The sequence below is a fragment of the Nothobranchius furzeri genome, chromosome 4 (genome assembly GCF_043380555.1).
Source record: "Nothobranchius furzeri strain GRZ-AD chromosome 4, NfurGRZ-RIMD1, whole genome shotgun sequence".
Lineage (NCBI taxonomy): Eukaryota > Metazoa > Chordata > Actinopteri > Cyprinodontiformes > Nothobranchiidae > Nothobranchius > Nothobranchius furzeri.
Window position 1 is genome coordinate 56817682 of NC_091744.1, and position 21621 is coordinate 56839302.

The 21621-nt window shown below is 43.9% G+C and overlaps 7 non-coding genes across 7 annotated transcripts; all 7 read left to right on the top strand.

The window, feature by feature from the left end:
- Positions 1–3150: 3150 nt before the first annotated feature.
- Positions 3151–3232, top strand: trnal-aag (transfer RNA leucine (anticodon AAG)). The gene has a single exon. It is a non-coding gene; the product is annotated as a tRNA-Leu (tRNA).
- A 1326-nt stretch (positions 3233–4558) lies between these two features.
- On the top strand, positions 4559–4640 carry trnal-aag (transfer RNA leucine (anticodon AAG)). The gene has a single exon. It is a non-coding gene; the product is annotated as a tRNA-Leu (tRNA).
- A 2739-nt stretch (positions 4641–7379) lies between these two features.
- Positions 7380–7461, top strand: trnal-aag (transfer RNA leucine (anticodon AAG)). Its single transcript has one exon. It is a non-coding gene; the product is annotated as a tRNA-Leu (tRNA).
- A 2739-nt stretch (positions 7462–10200) lies between these two features.
- trnal-aag (transfer RNA leucine (anticodon AAG)) lies at positions 10201–10288 on the top strand. Its single transcript has one exon. It is a non-coding gene; the product is annotated as a tRNA-Leu (tRNA).
- A 1297-nt stretch (positions 10289–11585) lies between these two features.
- Positions 11586–11667, top strand: trnal-aag (transfer RNA leucine (anticodon AAG)). Its single transcript has one exon. It is a non-coding gene; the product is annotated as a tRNA-Leu (tRNA).
- Positions 11668–19060: 7393 nt separating this feature from the next.
- On the top strand, positions 19061–19148 carry trnal-aag (transfer RNA leucine (anticodon AAG)). The gene has a single exon. It is a non-coding gene; the product is annotated as a tRNA-Leu (tRNA).
- A 1335-nt stretch (positions 19149–20483) lies between these two features.
- Positions 20484–20565, top strand: trnal-aag (transfer RNA leucine (anticodon AAG)). The gene has a single exon. It is a non-coding gene; the product is annotated as a tRNA-Leu (tRNA).
- Positions 20566–21621: the final 1056 nt, after the last annotated feature.

Consider the following 21621-nt stretch of genomic DNA (forward strand, 5'->3'; position numbering starts at 1 on the left):
ACTCAGCATATCTAGCAATATGGACATTCAGAAAGCAAAGATAACCTCTTCCGGTACTTAAATAGATGTTTATCGCGGATATTAGTGTGGCAGTGTTTGTGGCACCCTGCGCGGGAGCACGAGGACGTGCTTGTGGAAAGAGGGAGGAAGATGTAGCAGTGTGGTGAGCATCCACAATGTCCCGATTGATCATGCGCCCTGGCTGTTTGGTCAAAGAGGTGCCCCTTTGGCTGACTGGTTAGAGCATATGACTCTCACTCAGGAGTCTGGGGATCGAATCCCGCCCGGGCACTCGTTTCTGCACCTTGCCACATTAGTTTTTCCAGTTCGGAAGTTGTTTTAAGTGTTGCTATTTGTCTTAAACGTTCACAATGAGGATATATTAATCCTTTTTGCAATATTTGCGATTGAAAGATGGTTTGTGCCACAAACTCTGTGGTAAGAACTGGCTTTCTTTATGTTACAGCTTTGATACTAAAAAAATAAATAAACAATGTAAAATGGCACCCTGTATTGAATGTAAACGTTGTATAAATGGAAATAAACAATTCTCCAGCGATTTAATTTTTTCCCCTTCCTTTCTTTTGTCCACTTGACATGGAGCCACAGTTAACTAGTTTGGGGCACATTTTTACTTGAAAAAAAGTATTTAAAATGATCAAGCTTTGGCTTTAATGACACTGTGTAGGTTACTATCTATACATTACGTTGCTCTATTTAAAAGTAACAAGATAAAAGCACTTCAGCACATAAAATTAAGATTGTCACTTGCCAAATAGACTACACCCTCCCGTTTACCTATAAGAAATGCCTCAAAATATCTTTAAATTCTTTATTGATGATTTAATTGTAGACAACTAAAATGGCATTTTACTTGCCAAAAAGTGATTGAATTGCTAAGATTTTCATGGAGGCTAAAATTGACCAAATAAGGGTTTTATGTATTATCTGTTGATGTTACTGTACTCATACTGCCTACTGTATCATCATAAACACCCCAAAAATGGCAACAAAAAAAAAAATAGAAAAAAAAAGAAGATAATTTCCATTGCCAAAAATTGATTACAGTGTCCTGGTCACCTGTAAAGGGTTACATTTACCTAAATTTTACTTTATTTATTATCTCTTGATGTTATTAGTGCCATCACAGGATGCTGGGTGTCTTTCACATTCATAAACACCTCAAAAATGGCAACAAATGATCATTTCCCTTGCCAAAAATTGATTACAGTGTCCTGGTCACGTGTAAAGGGTTAAATTGACCTAAATATTACCTTATTTGTTATGATGCTGGGTGTGTTCCACAATCATATTCGAATAAACATGAAAATATTCCGTCCGAATATCTGTTTCTTGTTATAAATATAACAGCTAGAAGGATTTACAGTTAAAATAGGAGAAACACGTGACTCCCCAGGAAGGGTCGTAACACCACTTGCCTCATGCACATAAGTGAACAAAACAAAGCAGCATGGAGACACTCCGTCTCCAACCACCTCTCAGGCAGCAGCCTGCACTCCCAAGTTCTACACGTCACCAGAACATAAACAACCGCAACACAATAAAAGCAGTGTTATACAAAATGGAAGGCCTGTAGTGTTTATTCTCTTACAGTAACAACTTATCAACTTTTTGGAGGAATTTATTTGAGAATTTTTGGGTTTTTAGTAATTGTGCAATAGAAAAGTAATCGCTAGATTAATCATCTAAATAGTCATTAGAATAGTCGACTATTCGATAAAATAATCATCAGAATAATCGTTTTAAAAATAATCAGTTACCCCAACCCTACTTTTTAGAATACCAGGATAGGAAGGATGGTGTAGGTTTACGTTTATTAGATTGATACATAAATACTACCAATAAGAAAGTGTACGTTGGTGTGTGTCAGAAACAGCGTAAGGCTTAATGTCTTTTCCAAAAAAAAAACAGGTGATGGGCCGGTCTCCAGTCAAAATGCCCGGGCTGAATTTTTGTCCCAGTCCAGCCCTGGATGCAGCTAAATGTGCAAAAATGAGCACCTTTTTTTCTCAAACAAGCTCGCGGTCTTTAACTTCAAATGAAGATAAAACGGGTAAGGCAAGTCAAGATGTTAAACTTTACCGGCTGCAAATCACCATTCAAGTTAATTAAGCATCAATAATGAATTACATGGCGTCATGACATAACGTTATGTAATATAGTTAACAGTATGATGTGACTGATGCCACCAAACTGTCTTGTAGCACACAAGATCCAGTAGGCCTAATAAGCACCAGGCAGAAACCCACCATTCCAGAGCGGACATGTACAGGTAGGATTACTTATTGAGTCAGTGAACTGAATATTATTAAAATTTATATGATAAAAACTATCCTGGCTCTATATGAAAGTGTTCTAAAATGCTAGATGATTCAGCATTGATCAGAAAGCATGTAAAAAAGGAAAATGAATGCTGAATTGTGACAATTTTCACACAATGTGATTTAGTGTCAGAAGAAGAGCCAGGAGCCAGCAGTGAGGGTATTGCTCCTGTTGGGATAGAAGGTGAGCCAACTCATGTGCAAACAAGCAAACATTAGTTTCATTATAATAATTTTAATGTCCAAATAATAGTAGTGACCTGTTGTATTTTTATTAGTAAATGCACAAAGCCCACAACAGATCGCTATTAGAATGAAAGTAGAATGAAATAAGCCTGCATATTTTGCCATAGAAAATATTTTAATTGGTTACAAAAAATTGTGTTTTCCATATCAAATGTGCTAAAGCTTTACAGATGATTATTTTAATTGTGTGCAGGTGAGTCTAGGGAAACTGGAAAAAGTGTGAAAGGGAGTGCTGAGTCATTTCATTTTAAAGGTTTGAAAATCTCAGAACAGCTGTTTGAACAGAATGTAGATTGTTATATTGTTAGAGAATGTGTTGTAAAGAACAATGTTGGAGATGTGCACTGATGTTCAAATAAACCTACATTGTAAAGCAACTCTTTCTTGCACTGAATTACAAGGCATTACCGAGTAGTGTGCTTTTGTAGACTATACATATAAAGTTCTAACATGATTTTAATAATAATTCATTAAGTGGGCCGGTCTGGGGTCTGAAACTCCAGGGCTGAAAACGTGTCCCACTCCGGCCCTGATGAAAAGGGCATTCAAGGCTCTTCTTTGTGGTAGAGTGGCCGAGTGGTCTAAGGCGCTGGATTAAGGCTCCAGTCTCTAAGGAGGCGTGGGTTCAAATCCCACCTCTGCCATAAACACAACTATGGCATAATAGATTTCAGTGCACGTGGTACAGTCAATCAATTGAAACACACAGCAATATGTTCAGCAGTGCTTTGATGAGTACGCCTTTATTCTTAAAATGTTGCATTCTATTTCAACTTTTGGAGACGCTTCAACTGTAGTCAACCTTTAAACCTTCTGTCAGTACTGGCACATTTTTAAAGGGTGCAGATAGGACCATTTGAGAAAGGAGAATTGCCAAGCAGGATGGCGCAGCGGAAGCGTGCTGGGCCCGTAACCCAGAGATCGGTGGATCTTAACCATCCTCTGCTAACAAACCAACGGACTTCTAGAGCAATTCCAGTTCAATAATGAATCTGCTTAAAATATAATGCAACCCAAACTGCAGCATCCTGCCTCAGATAAAAACACAATTGCAACTGGACCAGTTAAAAAAAAAGCCAACAATCTTAGAGAAACTAAAGCCCCCTTCAGACAGGCTTTGAAAAACAAAAATTTTCAGGACTCTATCTGTAAGACCTTTGTGTCTGAATACAAACATCCGATAATGTTTTCCGTAATTAAACCGGACAACGCCCCTAGTAACAGGTCTGGACTGGTCACGAACAAGGTGGCTGCTTCAGACTGGTGAGGTCGAGTTCCGGACAGGGAGGAGGAGGAGGGGACCGGGGGACACTGTGCACACCTAAGATAGCTTGCTCCTGTAGCATGCGGCGAACCATGGCAGCTCGCCTCCTATGGTACCGTTTAGACGCGCGACGGAGCACTTCACACCGCTTCCGTGATTCCTTTAACCATTGAGCTTCATCACCCAGGTCTCTCATGAGTCTATGTTTGCACAGACTTATGCTTAACATAAGTTCGATCAGTGAGAAGAATTCTATCTCTTCGTCTGCCATGTTTGACTGAATGGCTTTGTTTGGGTAAAATGACGCATGTACACCCGCCACACAATGTTTACGCAATATCTGAATACAGCCCCCCCCCCTCAAACATCTCGAACCTTTCCCTGCTGTGTGAAGGCAGCCGAAAGGACAATTTCCAGTACAAAAGTGGTGTGTCTGAAAACACAGTTCTGGTTAAAAACCGGACTGAATTGTCCACACATATTCCAGAATGCCAATCTGAAAAGGGTTTATGTGAGTCAAGATGCATTACCATTAAATCTCACTACAATTACCTGACTTGATGTTTGCAGAGTATTTATCAATTTAAATGACATGTTAACACGTGACAAGTATTTCTGTGGTACAGCTAACTTGTTATTGGAGGCAAAATGTCCACCCACCTTCAGAGGTCAGTTAATGACAAGGGCATTCAAGGTATTTCTTTGTGGTAGAGTGGCCGAGTGGTCTAAGGCTCTGGATTAAGGTTCCAGTCTCTAAGGAGGTGTGGGTTCAAATCCCATCTCTGCCATAAACACAACTATGGCAACATAGATTTCAGTGCACGTGGTACAGTCAATCAATTGAAACACACAGCAATATGTTCGGCAGTGCTTCGATGAATATGGCTTTATTCTTGAGATGTTGCATTCTATTTCAACTTTTGGAGACGCTTCAACTGTAGTCAACCTTTAAACCTTCTGTCAGTACTGGCACATTTTTAAAGGTTGCAGATAGGACTATTTGAGAAAGGAGAATTGCCAAGCAGAGTGGCGCAGCGGAAGCATGCTGGGCCCATAACCCAGAGGTCTATGGATAGAAACCATCCTCTGCTAACAAACCAATGGACTTCTAGAACAATTCCAGTTCTTTAATGAATCTCCTTAAAATTTAATTCAACCCAAACTGCAGCATCCTGCCTCAGATAAAAACACAATTGCAACTGGACCAGTTTAAAAAAGAAGCTAACAATCTTAGAGAAACTAAAGCCCCCTTCAGACAGGCTTTGAAAAACAGAAATTTTCAGGACTCTATCTGTAAGACCTTTGTGTCTGAATACAAACATCCGATAATGTTTTCTGTAATTAAACCGGACAACGCCCCTAGTAACAGGTCTGGACTGGTCACGAACAAGGTGGCTGCTTCAGACTGGTGAGGTCGAGTTCCGGACAGGGAGGAGGAGGAGGGGACCGGGGGACACTGTGCACACCTAAGATAGCTTGCTCCTGTAGCATGCGGCGAACCATGGCAGCTCGCCTCCTATGGTACCGTCTAGACGCGCGACGGAGCACTTCACACCGCTTCCGTGATTCCTTTAACCATTGAGCTTCATCACCCAGGTCTCTCATGAGTCTATGTTTGCACAGACTTATGCTTAACATAAGTTCGATCAGTGAGAAGAATTCTATCTCTTCGTCTGCCATGTTTGACTGAATGGCTTTGTTTGGGTAAAATGACGCATGTACACCCGCCACACAATGTTTACGCAATATCTGAATACAGCCCCCCCCCTCAAACATCTCGAACCTTTCCCTGCTGTGTGAAGGCAGCCGAAAGGACAATTTCCAGTACAAAAGTGGTGTGTCTGAAAACACAGTTCTGGTTAAAAACCGGACTGAATTGTCCACACATATTCCAGAATGCCAATCTGAAAAGGGTTTATGTGAGTCAAGATGCATTACCATTAAATCTCACTACAATTACCTGACTTGATGTTTGCAGAGTATTTATCAATTTAAATGACATGTTAACACGTGACAAGTATTTCTGTGGTACAGCTAACTTGTTATTGGAGGCAAAATGTCCACCCAACTTCAGAGGTCAGTTAATGACAAAGGCATACAAGGGTTTTCTTTGTGGTAGAGTGGTTGAGTGGTCTAAGGCGCTGGATTAAGGTTCCAGTCTCTAGGGAGGCGTGGGTTCAAATCCCACCTCTGCCATAAACACAACTATGGAAGCATAGATTTCAGTGCACGTGGTACAGTCAATCGATTGAAACACACAGCAATATGTTCAGCAGTGCTTCGATGAGTACGGCATTATTCTTGAGATGTTGCATTCTATTTCAACTTTTGGAGACGCTTCAACTGTAGTCAACCTTTAAATCTTCTGTCAGTACTGGCACATTTTTAAAGGTTGCAGATAGGACCATTTGAGAAAGGAGAATTGCCTAGCAGAGTGGCGCAGCGGAAGCGTGCTGGGCCCATAACCCAGAGGTCGATGGATCGAAACCATCCTCTGCTAACAAACCAAAGGACTTCTAGAGCAATTCCAGTTCTTTAATGAATCTCCTTAAAATTTAATTCAACCCAAACTGCAGAATACTGCCTCAGATAAAAACACAATTGCAACTGGACCAGTTTAAAAAAGAAGCTAACAATCTTAGAGAAACTAAAGCTCCCTTCAGACAGGCTTTGAAAAACGTAAATTTTCAGGACTCTATCTAAAAGACCTTTGTGTCTGAATACAAACATCCGATAATGTTTTCCGTAATTAAACCGGACAACGCCCCTAGTAACAGGTCTGGACTGGTCACGAACAAGGTGGCTGCTTCAGACTGGTGAGGTCGAGTTCCGGACAGGGAGGAGGAGGAGGGGACCGGGGGACACTGCGCACACCTAAGATAGCTTGCTCCTGTAGCATGCGGCGAACCATGGCAGCTCGCCTCCTATGGTACCGTCTAGACGCGCGACCGAGCACTTCACACCGCTTCCGTGATTCCTTTAACCATTGAGCTTCATCACCCAGGTCTCTCATGAGTCTATGTTTACACAGACTTATGCTTAACATAAGTCCGATCAGTGAGAAGAATTCTATCTCTTCGTCTGCCATGTTTGACTGAATGGCTTTGTTTGGGTAAAATGACGCATGTACACCCGCCACACAATGTTTACGCAATATCTGAATACAGCCCCCCCCCCCCCCTCAAACATCTCGAACCTTTCCCTGCTGTGTGAAGGCAGCCGAAAGGACAATTTCCAGTACAAAAGTGGTGTGTCTGAAAACACAGTTCTGGTTAAAAACCGGACTGAATTGTCCACACATATTCCAGAATGCCAATCTGAAAAGGGTTTATGTGAGTCAAGATGCATTACCATTAAATCTCACTACAATTACCTGACTTGATGTTTGCAGAGTATTTATCAATTTAAATGACATGTTAACACGTGACAAGTATTTCTGTGGTACAGCTAACTTGTTATTGGAGGCAAAATGTCCACCCACCTTCAGAGGTCAGTTAATGACAAAGGCATTCAAGGGTTTTCTTTGTGGTAGAGTGGCCGAGTGGTCTAAGGCGCTGGATTAAGGTTCCAGTCTCTAAGGAGGCGTGGGTTCAAATCCCACCTCTGCCATAAACACAACTATGGAAGCATAGATTTAAGTGCACGTGGTACAGTCAATCGATTGAAACACACAGCAATATGTTCAGGAGTGCTTCGATGAGTACGCCTTTATTCTTGAGATGTTGCATTCTATTTCAACTTTTGGAGACGCTTCAACTGTAGTCAACCTTTAAACCTTCTGTCAGTACTGGCACATTTTTAAAGGTTGCAGATAGGACCATTTGAGAAAGGAGAATTGCCAAGCAGAGTGGCGCAGCGGAAGCGTGCTGGGCCCATAACCCAGAGGTCGATGGATCGAAACCATCCTCTGCTAACAAACCAAAGGACTTCTAGAGCAATTCCAGTACTTTAATGAATCTCCTTAAATTTTAATGCAACCCAAACTGCAGAATCCTGCCTCAGATAAAAACACAATTGCAACTGGACCAGTTTAAAAAAGAAGCTAACAATCTTAGAGAAACTAAAGCCCCCTTCAGACAGGCTTTGAAAAACGTAAATTTTCAGGACTCTATCTGAAAGACCTTTGTGTCTGAATACAAACATCCGATAATGTTTTCCGTAATTAAACCGGACAACGCCCCTAGTAACAGGTCTGGACTGGTCACGAACAAGGTGGCTGCTTCAGACTGGTGAGGTCGAGTTCCGGACAGGGAGGAGGAGGAGGGGACCGGGGGACACTGTGCACACCTAAGATAGCTTGCTCCTGTAGCATGCGGCGAACCATGGCAGCTCGCCTCCTATGGTACCGTCTAGACGCGCGACGGAGCACTTCACACCGCTTCCGTGATTCCTTTAACCATTGAGCTTCATCACCCAGGTCTCTCATGAGTCTATGTTTGCACAGACTTATGCTTAACATAAGTTCGATCAGTGAGAAGAATTCTATCTCTTCGTCTGCCATGTTTGACTGAATGGCTTTGTTTGGGTAAAATGACGCATGTACACCCGCCACACAATGTTTACGCAATATCTGAATACAGCCCCCCCCTCAAACATCTCGAACCTTTCCCTGCTGTGTGAAGGCAGCCGAAAGGACAATTTCCAGTACAAAAGTGGTGTGTCTGAAAACACAGTTCTGGTTAAAAACCGGACTGACTTGTCCACACATATTCCAGAATGGCAATCTGAAAAGGGTTTATGTGAGTCAAGATGCATTACCATTAAATCTCACTACAATTACCTGACTTGACGTTTGCAGAGTATTTATCAATTTAAATGACATGTTAACACGTGACAAGTATTTCTGTGGTACAGCTAACTTGTTATTGGAGGCAAAATGTCCACCCACCTTCAGAGGTCAGTTAATGACAAGGGCATTCAAGGTATTTCTTTGTGGTAGAGTGGCCGAGTGGTCTAAGGCTCTGGATTAAGGTTCCAGTCTCTAAGGAGGTGTGTGTTCAAATCCCATCTCTGCCATAAACACAACTATGGCAACATAGATTTCAGTGCACGTGGTACAGTCAATCAATTGAAACACACAGCAATATGTTCGGCAGTGCTTCGATGAATATGGCTTTATTCTTGAGATGTTGCATTCTATTTCAACTTTTGGAGACGCTTCAACTGTAGTCAACCATTAAACCTTCTGTCAGTACTGGCACATTTTTAAAGGTTGCAGATAGGACCATTTGAGAAAGGAGAATTGCCAAGCAGAGTCGCGCAGCGGAAGCGTGCTGGGCCTATAACCCAGAGGTCGATGGATCGAAACCATCCTCTGCTAACTAACCAAGGGACTTCTGGAGCAATTCCAGTTCTTTAATGAATCTCCTTAAAATTTAATGCAACCCAAACTGCAGAATCCTGCCTCAGATAAAAACACAATTGCAACTGGACCAGTTTAAAAAAGAAGCTAACGATCTTAGAGAAACTAAAGCCCCCTTCAGACAGGCTTTGAAAAACGTAAATTTTCAGGACTCTATCTGAAAGACCTTTGTGTCTGAATACAAACATCCGATAATGTTTTCCGTAATTAAACCGGACAACGCCCCTAGTAACAGGTCTGGACTGGTCACGAGCAAGGTGGCTGCTTCAGACTGGTGAGGTCGAGTTCCGGACAGGGAGGAGGAGGAGGGGACCGGGGGACACTGTGCACACCTAAGATAGCTTGCTCCTGTAGCATGCGGCGAACCATGGCAGCTCGCCTCCTATGGTACCGTCTAGACGCGCGACGGAGCACTTCACACCGCTTCCGTGATTCCTTTAACCATTGAGCTTCATCACCCAGGTCTCTCATGAGTCTATGTTTGCACAGACTTATGCTTAACATAAGTTCGATCAGTGAGAAGAATTCTATCTCTTCGTCTGCCATGTTTGACTGAATGGCTTTGTTTGGGTAAAATGATGCATGTACACCCGCCACACAATGTTTACGCAATATCTGAATACAGCCCCCCCCCCCCCCCCCAAACATCTCGAACCTTTCCCTGCTGTGTGAAGGCAGCCGAAAGGACAATTTCCAGTACAAAAGTGGTGTGTCTGAAAACAAAGTTCTGGTTAAAAACCGGACTGAATTGTCCACACATATTCCAGAATGCCAATCTGAAAAGGGTTTATGTGAGTCAAGATGCATTACCATTAAATCTCACTACAATTACATGACTTGATGTTTGCAGAGCATTTATCAATTTAAATGACATGTTAACACGTGACAAGTATTTCTGTGGTACAGCTAACTTGTTATTGGAGGCAAAATGTCCACCCACCTTCAGAGGTCAGTTAATGACAAAGGCATTCAAGGGTTTTCTTTGTGTTAGAGTGGCCGAGTGGTCTAAGGCGCTGGATTAAGGTTCCAGTCTCTAAGGAGGCGTGGGTTCAAATCCCACCTCTGCCATAAACACAACTATGGAAGCATAGATTTCAGTGCACGTGGTACAGTCAATCGATTGAAACACAAAGCAATATGTTCAGCAGTGCTTCGATGAGTACAGCTTTATTCTTGAGATGTTGCATTCTATTTCAACTTTTGGAGACGCTTCAACTGTAGTCAACCTTTAAACCTTCCGTCAGTACTGGCACATTTTTAAAGGTTGCAGATAGGACCATTTGAGAAAGGAGAATTGCCAAGCAGAGTGGCGCAGCGGAGGTCGATGTATCAAAACCATCCTCTGCTAACAAACCAAAGGACTTCTAGAGCAATTCCAGTTCTTTAATGAATCTCCTTAAAATTTAATGCAACCCAAACTGCAGAATCCTGCCTCAGATAAAAACACAATTGCAACTCGACCAGTTTAAAAAAGAAGCTAACGATCTTAGAGAAACTAAAGCCCCCTTCAGACAGGCTTTGAAAAACGTAAATTTTCAGGACTCTATCTGAAAGACCTTTGTGTCTGAATACAAACATCCGATAATGTTTTCCGTAATTAAACCGGACAACGCCCCTAGTAACAGGTCTGGACTGGTCACGAACAAGGTGGCTGCTTCAGACTGGTGAGGTCGAGTTCCGGACAGGGAGGAGGAGGAGGGGACCGGGGGACACTGTGCACACCTAAGATAGCTTGCTCCTGTAGCATGCGGCGAACCATGGCAGCTCGCCTCCTATGGTACCGTCTAGACGCGCGACGGAGCACTTCACACCGCTTCCGTGATTCCTTTAACCATTGAGCTTCATCACCCAGGTCTCTCATGAGTCTATGTTTGCACAGACTTATGCTTAACATAAGTTCGATCAGTGAGAAGAATTCTATCTCTTCGTCTGCCATGTTTGACTGAATGGCTTTGTTTGGGTAAAATGACGCATGTACACCCGCCACACAATGTTTACGCAATATCTGAATACAGCCCCCCCCCCTCAAACATCTCGAACCTTTCCCTGCTGTGTGAAGGCAGCCGAAAAGACAATTTCCAGTACAAAAGTGGTGTGTCTGAAAACACAGTTCTGGTTAAAAACCGGACTGAATTGTCCACACATATTCCAGAATGCCAATCTGAAAAGGGTTTATGTGAGTCAAGATGCATTACCATTAAATCTCACTACAATTACCTGACTTGATGTTTGCAGAGTATTTATCAATTTAAATGACATGTTAACACGTGACAAGTATTTCTGTGGTACAGCTAACTTGTTATTGGAGGCAAAATGTCCACCCACCTTCAGAGGTCAGTTAATGACAAAGGCATTCAAGGGTTTTCTTTGTGGTAGAGTGGCAGAGTGGTCTAAGGCGCTGGATTAAGGTTCCAGTCTCTAAGGAGGCGTGGGTTCAAATCCCACCTCTGCCATAAACACAACTATGGAAGCATAGATTTAAGTGCACGTGGTACAGTCAATCAATTGAAACACACAGCAATATGTTCAGCAGTGCTTCGATGAGTGCGGCTTTATTCTTGAGATGTTGCATTCTATTTCAACTTTTGGAGACGCTTCAACTGTAGTCAACCTTTAAACCTTCTGTCAGTACTGGCACATTTTTAAAGGTTGCAGATAGGACCATTTGAGAAAGGAGAATTGCCAAGCAGAGTCGCGCAGCGGAAGCGTGCTGGGCCTATAACCCAGAGGTCGATGGATCGAAACCATCCTCTGCTAACAAACCAAAGGACTTCTGGAGCAATTCCAGTTCTTTAATGAATCTCCTTAAAATTTAATGCAACCCAAACTGCAGAATCCTGCCTCAGATAAAAACACAATTGCAACTGGACCAGTTTAAAAAAGAAGCTAACGATCTTAGAGAAACTAAAGCCCCCTTCAGACAGGCTTTGAAAAACGTAAATTTTCAGGACTCTATCTGAAAGACCTTTGTGTCTGAATACAAACATCCGATAATGTTTTCCGTAATTAAACCGGACAACGCCCCTAGTAACAGGTCTGGACTGGTCACGAGCAAGGTGGCTGCTTCAGACTGGTGAGGTCGAGTTCCGGACAGGGAGGAGGAGGAGGGGCCCGGGGGACACTGTGCACACCTAAGATAGCTTGCTCCTGTAGCATGCGGCGAACCATGGCAGCTCGCCTCCTATGGTACCGTCTAGACGCGCGACGGAGCACTTCACACCGCTTCCGTGATTCCTTTAACCATTGAGCTTCATCACCCAGGTCTCTCATGAGTCTATGTTTGCACAGACTTATGCTTAACATAAGTTCGATCAGTGAGAAGAATTCTTTCTCTTCGTCTGCCATGTTTGACTGAATGGCTTTGTTTGGGTAAAATGACGCATGTACACCCGCCACACAATGTTTACGCAATATCTGAATACAGCCCCCCCCCCCCTCCCCCTCCCCCCCCCTCAAACATCTCGAACCTTTCCCTGCTGTGTGAAGGCAGCCGAAAGGACAATTTCCAGTACAAAAGTGGTGTGTCTGAAAACACAGTTCTGGTTAAAAACCGGACTGAATTGTCCACACATATTCCAGAATGCCAATCTGAAAAGGGTTTATGTGAGTCAAGATGCATTACCATTAAATCTCACTACAATTACATGACTTGATGTTTGCAGAGTATTTATCAATTTAAATGACATGTTAACACGTGACAAGTATTTCTGTGGTACAGCTAACTTGTTATTGGAGGCAAAATGTCCACCCACCTTCAGAGGTCAGTTAATGACAAAGGCATTCAAGGTTTTTCTTTGTGTTAGAGTGGCCGAGTTTTCTAAGGCGCTGGATTAAGGTTTCAGTCTTTAAGGAGGCGTGGGTTCAAATCCCACTTCTGCCATAAACTCAACTATGGAAGCATAGGTTTAAGTGCACGTGGTACAGTATCGATTGAAGCACACAGCAATATGTTCAGCAGTGCTTCCATGAGTGCGGCTTTATTCTTGAGATGTTGCATTCTATTTCAACTTTTGGAGACGCTTCAACTGTAGTCAACCTTTAAACCTTCTGTCAGTACTGGCACATTTTTAAAGGTTGCAGATAGGACCATTTGAGAAAGGAGAATTGCCAAGCAGAGTCGCGCAGCGGAAGCGTGCTGGGCCTATAACCCAGAGGTCGATGGATCGAAACCATCCTCTGCTAACTAACCAAAGGACTTCTGGAGCAATTCCAGTTCTTTAATGAATCTCCTTAAAATTTAATGCAACCCAAACTGCAGAATCCTGCCTCAGATAAAAACACAATTGCAACTGGACCAGTTTAAAAAAGAAGCTAACGATCTTATGGGCCATTCCCATCTGTACCGGGTCGGCCCGGGCCGGGTAGCGTAGGTTGCTTACATATCTGGGTGGCCTGGTATTTTTCCGGGCCAACCAAGGCTCATTCTCAGCCCTCTTCTCGAGGGAGTCTGCTTCAGGCCGACCAGGGCCGACACACCCACTGCTGACAGCAAATTCACACCTTCCATTAGAGCAAGCCTCTGATTGGTGGGTAGAATCAGCCCATTCACACCTTCCATTAGAGCAAGCCTCTGATTGGTGGGTAGAATCAGCCCACATGGGCTTAAGACAAGGATGTGTGGAATCAACCGGGCCAGGCTGGGGCTGACTGGGGCTACCCGGCCCGGGCCGACCCGGTACAGATGGGAATGGCCCATTAGAGAAACTAAAGCCCCCTTCAGACAGGCTTTGAAAAACGTAAATTTTCAGGACTCTATCTGAAAGACCTTTGTGTCTGAATACAAACATCCGATAATGTTTTCCGTAATTAAACCGGACAACGCCCCTAGTAACAGGTCTGGACTGGTCACGAGCAAGGTGGCTGCTTCAGACTGGTGAGGTCGAGTTCCGGACAGGGAGGAGGAGGAGGGGATCGGGGGACACTGTGCACACCTAAGATAGCTTGCTCCTGTAGCATGCGGCGAACCATGGCAGCTCGCCTCCTATGGTACCGTCTAGACGCGCGACGGAGCACTTCACACCGCTTCCGTGATTCCTTTAACCATTGAGCTTCATCACCCAGGTCTCTCATGAGTCTATGTTTGCACAGACTTATGCTTAACATAAGTTCGATCAGTGAGAAGAATTCTATCTCTTCGTCTGCCATGTTTGACTGAATGGCTTTGTTTGGGTAAAATGATGCATGTACACCCGCCACACAATGTTTACGCAATATCTGAATACAGCCCCCCCCCCTCCCCCCCCAAACATCTCGAACCTTTCCCTGCTGTGTGAAGGCAGCCGAAAGGACAATTTCCAGTACAAAAGTGGTGTGTCTGAAAACACAGTTCTGGTTAAAAACTGGACTGAATTGTCCACACATATTCCAGAATGCCAATCTGAACAGGGTTTATGTGAGTCAAGATGCATTACCATTAAATCTCACTACAATTACCTGACTTGATGTTTGCAGAGTATTTCTCAATTTAAATGACATGTTAACACGTGACAAGTATTTCTGTGGTACAGCTAACTTGTTATTGGAGGCAAAATGTCCACCCACCTTCAGAGGTCAGTTAATGACAAAGGCATTCAAGGCTTTTCTTTGTGTTAGAGTGGCCGAGTGGTCTAAGGCGCTGGATTAAGGTTTCAGTCTTTAAGGAGGCGTGGGTTCAAATCCCACCTCTGCCATAAACTCAACTATGGAAGCATAGGTTTAAGTGCACGTGGTACAGTATCGATTGAAGCACACAGCAATATGTTCAGCAGTGCTTCCATGAGTGCGGCTTTATTCTTGAGATGTTGCATTCTATTTCAACTTTTGGAGACGCTTCAACTGTAGTCAACCTTTAAACCTTCTGTCAGTACTGGCACATTTTTAAAGGTTGCAGATAGGACCATTTGAGAAAGGAGAATTGCCAAGCAGAGTCGCGCAGCGGAAGCGTGCTGCGCCTATACCCAGAGGTCGATGGATCGAAACCATCCTCTGCTAACTAACCAAAGGACTTCTGGAGCAATTCCAGTTCTTTAATGAATCTCCTTAAAATTTAATGCAACCCAAACTGCAGAATCCTGCCTCAGATAAAAACACAATTGCAACTGGACCAGTTTAAAAAAGAAGCTAACGATCTTAGAGAAACTAAAGCCCCCTTCAGACAGGCTTTGAAAAACGTAAATTTTCAGGACTCTATCTGAAAGACCTTTGTGTCTGAATACAAACATCCGATAATGTTTTCCGTAATTAAACCGGACAACGCCCCTAGTAACAGGTCTGGACTGGTCACGAGCAAGGTGGCTGCTTCAGACTGGTGAGGTCGAGTTCCGGACAGGGAGGAGGAGGAGGGGACCGGGGGACACTGTGCACACCTAAGATAGCTTGCTCCTGTAGCATGCGGCGAACCATGGCAGCTCGCCTCCTATGGTACCGTCTAGACGCGCGACGGAGCACTTCACACCGCTTCCGTGATTCCTTTAACCATTGAGCTTCATCACCCAGGTCTCTCATGAGTCTATGTTTGCACAGACTTATGCTTAACATAAGTTCGATCAGTGAGAAGAATTCTATCTCTTCGTCTGCCATGTTTGACTGAATGGCTTTGTTTGGGTAAAATGATGCATGTACACCCGCCACACAATGTTTACGCAATATCTGAATACAGCCCCCCCCCCCCCCCCCCTCAAACATCTCGAACCTTTCCCTGCTGTGTGAAGGCAGCCGAAAGGACAATTTCCAGTACAAAAGTGGTGTGTCTGAAAACACAGTTCTGGTTAAAAACCGGACTGAATTGTCCACACATATTCCAGAATGCCAATCTGAAAAGGGTTTATGTGAGTCAAGATGCATTACCATTAAATCTCACTACAATTACATGACTTGATGTTTGCAGAGCATTTATCAATTTAAATGACATGTTAACACGTGACAAGTATTTCTGTGGTACAGCTAACTTGTTATTGGAGGCAAAATGTCCACCCACCTTCAGAGGTCAGTTAATGACAAAGGCATTCAAGGGTTTTCTTTGTGTTAGAGTGGCCGAGTGGTCTAAGACGCTGGATTAAGGTTCCAGTCTCTAAGGAGGCGTGGGTTCAAATCCCACCTCTGCCATAAACACAACTATGGAAGCATAGATTTCAGTGCACGTGGTACAGTCAATCGATTGAAACACAAAGCAATATGTTCAGCAGTGCTTCGATGAGTACAGCTTTATTCTTGAGATGTTGCATTCTATTTCAACTTTTGGAGACGCTTCAACTGTAGTCAACCTTTAAACCTTCCGTCAGTACTGGCACATTTTTAAAGGTTGCAGATAGGACCATTTGAGAAAGGAGAATTGCCAAGCAGAGTGGCGCAGCGGAAGCGTGCTGGGCCCATAACCCAGAGGTCAATGTATCAAAACCATCCTCTGCTAACAAACCAAAGGACTTCTAGAGCAATTCCAGTTCTTTAATGAATCTCCTTAAAATTTAATGCAACCCAAACTGCAGAATCCTGCCTCAGATAAAAACACAATTGCAACTGGACCAGTTTAAAAAAGAAGCTAACGATCTTAGAGAAACTAAAGACCCCTTCAGACAGGCTTTGAAAAACGTAAATTTTCAGGACTCTATCTGTAAGACCTTTGTGTCTGAATACAAACATCCGATAATGTTTTCCGTAATTAAACCGGACAACCCCCCTAGTAACAGGTCTGGACTGGTCACGAACAAGGTGGCTGCTTCAGACTGGTGAGGTCGAGTTCCGGACAGGGAGGAGGAGGAGGGGACCGGGGGACACTGTGCACACCTAAGATAGCTTGCTCCTGTAGCATGCGGGGAACCATGGCAGCTCGCCTCCTATGGTACCGTCTAGACGCGCGACGGAGCACTTCACACCGCTTCCGTGATTCCTTTAACCATTGAGCTTCATCACCCAGGTCTCTCATGAGTACATGTTTGCACAGACTTATGCTTAACATAAGTTCGATCAGTGAGAAGAATTCTATCTCTTCGTCTGCCATGTTTGACTGAATGGCTTTGTTTGGGTAAAATGACGCATGTACACCCGCCACACAATGTTTACGCAATATCTAAATACAGCCCCCAGCCCCCCCCACCCCCCCCCCCCCACTCAGACATCTCGAACCTTTCCCTGCTGTGTGAAGGCAGCCGAAAGGACAATTTCCAGTACAAAAGTGGTGTGTCTGAAAACACAGTTCTGGTTAAAAACTGGACTGAATTGTCCACACATATTCCAGAATGCCAATCTGAACAGGGTTTATGTGAGTCAAGATGCATTACCATTAAATCTCACTACAATTACCTGACTTGATTTTTGCAGAGTATTTATCAATTTAAATGACATGTTAACACGTGACAAGTATTTCTGTGGTACAGCTAACTTGTTATTGGAGGCAAAATGTCCACCCACCTTCAGAGGTCAGTTAATGACAAAGGCATTCAAGGTTTTTCTTTGTTAGAGTGGCCGAGTGGTCTAAGGCGCTGGATTAAGGTTTCAGTCTTTAAGGAGGCGTGGGTTCAAATCCCACCTCTGCCATAAACTCAACTATGGAAGCATAGGTTTAAGTGCACGTGGTACAGTATCGATTGAAGCACACAGCAATATGTTCAGCAGTGCTTCCATGAGTGCGGCTTTATTCTTGAGATGTTGCATTCTATTTCAACTTTTGGAGACGCTTCAACTGTAGTCAACCTTTAAACCTTCTGTCAGTACTGGCACATTTTTAAAGGTTGCAGATAGGACCATTTGAGAAAGGAGAATTGCCAAGCAGAGTCGCGCAGCGGAAGCGTGCTGGGCCTATACCCAGAGGTCGATGGATCGAAACCATCCTCTGCTAACTAACCAAAGGACTTCTGGAGCAATTCCAGTTCTTTAATGAATCTCCTTAAAATTTAATGCAACCCAAACTGCAGAATCCTGCCTCAGATAAAAACACAATTGCAACTGGACCAGTTTAAAAAAGAAGCTAACGATCTTAGAGAAACTAAAGCCCCCTTCAGACAGGCTTTGAAAAACGTAAATTTTCAGGACTCTATCTGAAAGACCTTTGTGTCTGAATACAAACATCCGATAATGTTTTCCGTAATTAAACCGGACAACGCCCCTAGTAACAGGTCTGGACTGGTCACGAGCAAGGTGGCTGCTTCAGACTGGTGAGGTCGAGTTCCGGACAGGGAGGAGGAGGAGGGGACCGGGGGACACTGTGCACACCTAAGATAGCTTGCTCCTGTAGCATGCGGCGAACCATGGCAGCTCGCCTCCTATGGTACCGTCTAGACGCGCGACGGAGCACTTCACACTGCTTCCGTGATTCCTTTAACCATTGAGCTTCATCACCCAGGTCTCTCATGAGTCTATGTTTGCACAGACTTATGCTTAACATAAGTTCGATCAGTGAGAAGAATTCTATCTCTTCGTCTGCCATGTTTGACTGAATGGCTTTGTTTGGGTAAAATGATGCATGTACACCCGCCACACAATGTTTACGCAATATCTGAATACAGCCCCCCCCCCCCCCCCCCCCCTCAAACATCTCGAACCTTTCCCTGCTGTGTGAAGGCAGCCGAAAGGACAATTTCCAGTACAAAAGTGGTGTGTCTGAAAACACAGTTCTGGTTAAAAACCGGACTGAATTGTCCACACATATTCCAGAATGCCAATCTGAAAAGGGTTTATGTGAGTCAAGATGCATTACCATTAAATCTCACTACAATTACATGACTTGATGTTTGCAGAGCATTTATCAATTTAAATGACATGTTAACACGTGACAAGTATTTCTGTGGTACAGCTAACTTGTTATTGGAGGCAAAATGTCCACCCACCTTCAGAGGTCAGTTAATGACAAAGGCATTCAAGGGTTTTCTTTGTGTTAGAGTGGCCGAGTGGTCTAAGGCGCTGGATTAAGGTTCCAGTCTCTAAGGAGGCGTGGGTTCAAATCCCACCTCTGCCATAAACACAACTATGGAAGCATAGATTTCAGTGCACGTGGTACAGTCAATCGATTGAAACACAAAGCAATATGTTCAGCAGTGCTTCGATGAGTACAGCTTTATTCTTGAGATGTTGCATTCTATTTCAACTTTTGGAGACGCTTCAACTGTAGTCAACCTTTAAACCTTCCGTCAGTACTGGCACATTTTTAAAGGTTGCAGATAGGACCATTTGAGAAAGGAGAATTGCCAAGCAGAGTGGCGCAGCGGAAGCGTGCTGGGCCCATAACCCAGAGGTCGATGTATCAAAACCATCCTCTGCTAACAAACCAAAGGAGTTCTAGAGCAATTCCAGTTCTTTAATGAATCTCCTTAAAATTTAATGCAACCCAAACTGCAGAATCCTGCCTCAGATAAAAACACAATTGCAACTGGACCAGTTTAAAAAAGAAGCTAACGATCTTAGAGAAACTAAAGCCCCCTTCAGGCAGGCTTTGAAAAACGTAAATTTTCAGGACTCTATCTGAAAGACCTTTGTGTCTGAATACAAACATCCGATAATGTTTTCCGTAATTAAACCGGACAACGCCCCTAGTAACAGGTCTGGACTGGTCCCGAACAAGGTGGCTGCTTCAGACTGGTGAGGTCGAGTTCCGGACAGGGAGGAGGAGGAGGGGACCGGGGGACACTGTGCACACCTAAGATAGCTTGCTCCTGTAGCATGCGGCGAACCATGGCAGCTCGCCTCCTATGGTACCGTCTAGACGCGCGACGGAGCACTTCACACCGCTTCCGTGATTCCTTTAACCATTGAGCTTCATCACCCAGGTCTCTCATGAGTCTATGTTTGCACAGACTTATGCTTAACATAAGTTCGATCAGTGAGAAGAATTCTATCTCTTCGTCTGCCATGTTTGACTGAATGGCTTTGTTTGGGTAAAATGACGCATGTACACCCGCCACACAATGTTTACGCAATATCTAAATACAGCCCCCCCCCCCCCCCCCCCCCCCCTCAAACATCTTGAACCTTTCCCTGCTGTGTGAAGGCAGCCGAAAGGACAATTTCCAGTACAAAAGTGGTGTGTCTGAAAACACAGTTCTGGTTAAAAACCGGACTGACTTGTCCACACATATTCCAGAATGGCAATCTGAAAAGGGTTTATGTGAGTCAAGATGCATTACCATTAAATCTCACTACAATTACCTGACTTGATGTTTGCAGAGTATTTATCAATTTAAATGACATGTTAACACGTGACAAGTATTTCTGTGGTACAGCTAACTTGTTATTGGAGGCAAAATGTCCACCCACCTTCAGAGGTCAGTTAATGACAAAGGCATTCAAGGGTTTTCTTTGTGGTAGAGTGGCCGAGTGGTCTAAGGCGCTGGATTAAGGTTCCAGTCTCTAAGGAGGCGTAGGTTCAAATCCCACCTCTGCCATAAACACAACTATGGAAGCATACATTTCAGTGCACGTGGTACAGTCAATCGATTGAAACACACAGCAATATGTCCAGCAGTGCTTCGATGAGTACAGCTTTATTCTTGAGATGTTGCATTCTATTTCAACTTTTGGAGACGCTTCAACTGTAGTCAACCTTTAAACCTTCCGTCAGTACTGGCACATTTTTAAAGGTTGCAGATAGGACCATTTGAGAAAGGAGAATTGCCAAGCAGAGTGGCGCAGCGGAAGCGTGCTGGGCCCATAACCCAGAGGTCGTTGTATCAAGACCATCCTCTGCTAACAAACCAAAGGACTTCTAGAGCAATTCCAGTTCTTTAACGAATCTCCTTAAAATTTAATGCAACCCAAACTGCAGAATCCTGCCTCAGATAAAAACACAATTGCAACTGGACCAGTTTAAAAAAGAAGCTAACGATCTTAGAGAAACTAAAGCCCCCTTCAGACAGGCTTTGAAAAACGTAAATTTTCAGGACTCTATCTGAAAGACCTTTGTGTCTGAATACAAACATCCGATAATGTTTTCCGTAATTAAACCGGACAACGCCCCTAGTAACAGGTCTGGACTGGTCACGAACAAGGTGGCTGCTTCAGACTGGTGAGGTCGAGTTCCGGACAGGGAGGAGGAGGAGGGGACCGGGGGACACTGTGCACACCTAAGATAGCTTGCTCCTGTAGCATGCGGCGAACCATGGCAGCTCGCCTCCTATGGTACCGTCTAGACGCGCGACGGAGCACTTCACACCGCTTCCGTGATTCCTTTAACCATTGAGCTTCATCACCCAGGTCTCTCATGAGTCTATGTTTGCACAGACTTATGCTTAACATAAGTTCGATCAGTGAGAAGAATTCTATCTCTTCGTCTGCCATGTTTGACTGAATGGCTTTGTTTGGGTAAAATGACGCATGTACACCCGCCACACAATGTTTACGCAATATCTGAATACAGCCCCCCCCCCCCTCAAACATCTCGAACCTTTCCCTGTTGTGTGAAGGCAGCCGAAAGGACAATTTCCAGTACAAAAGTGGTGTGT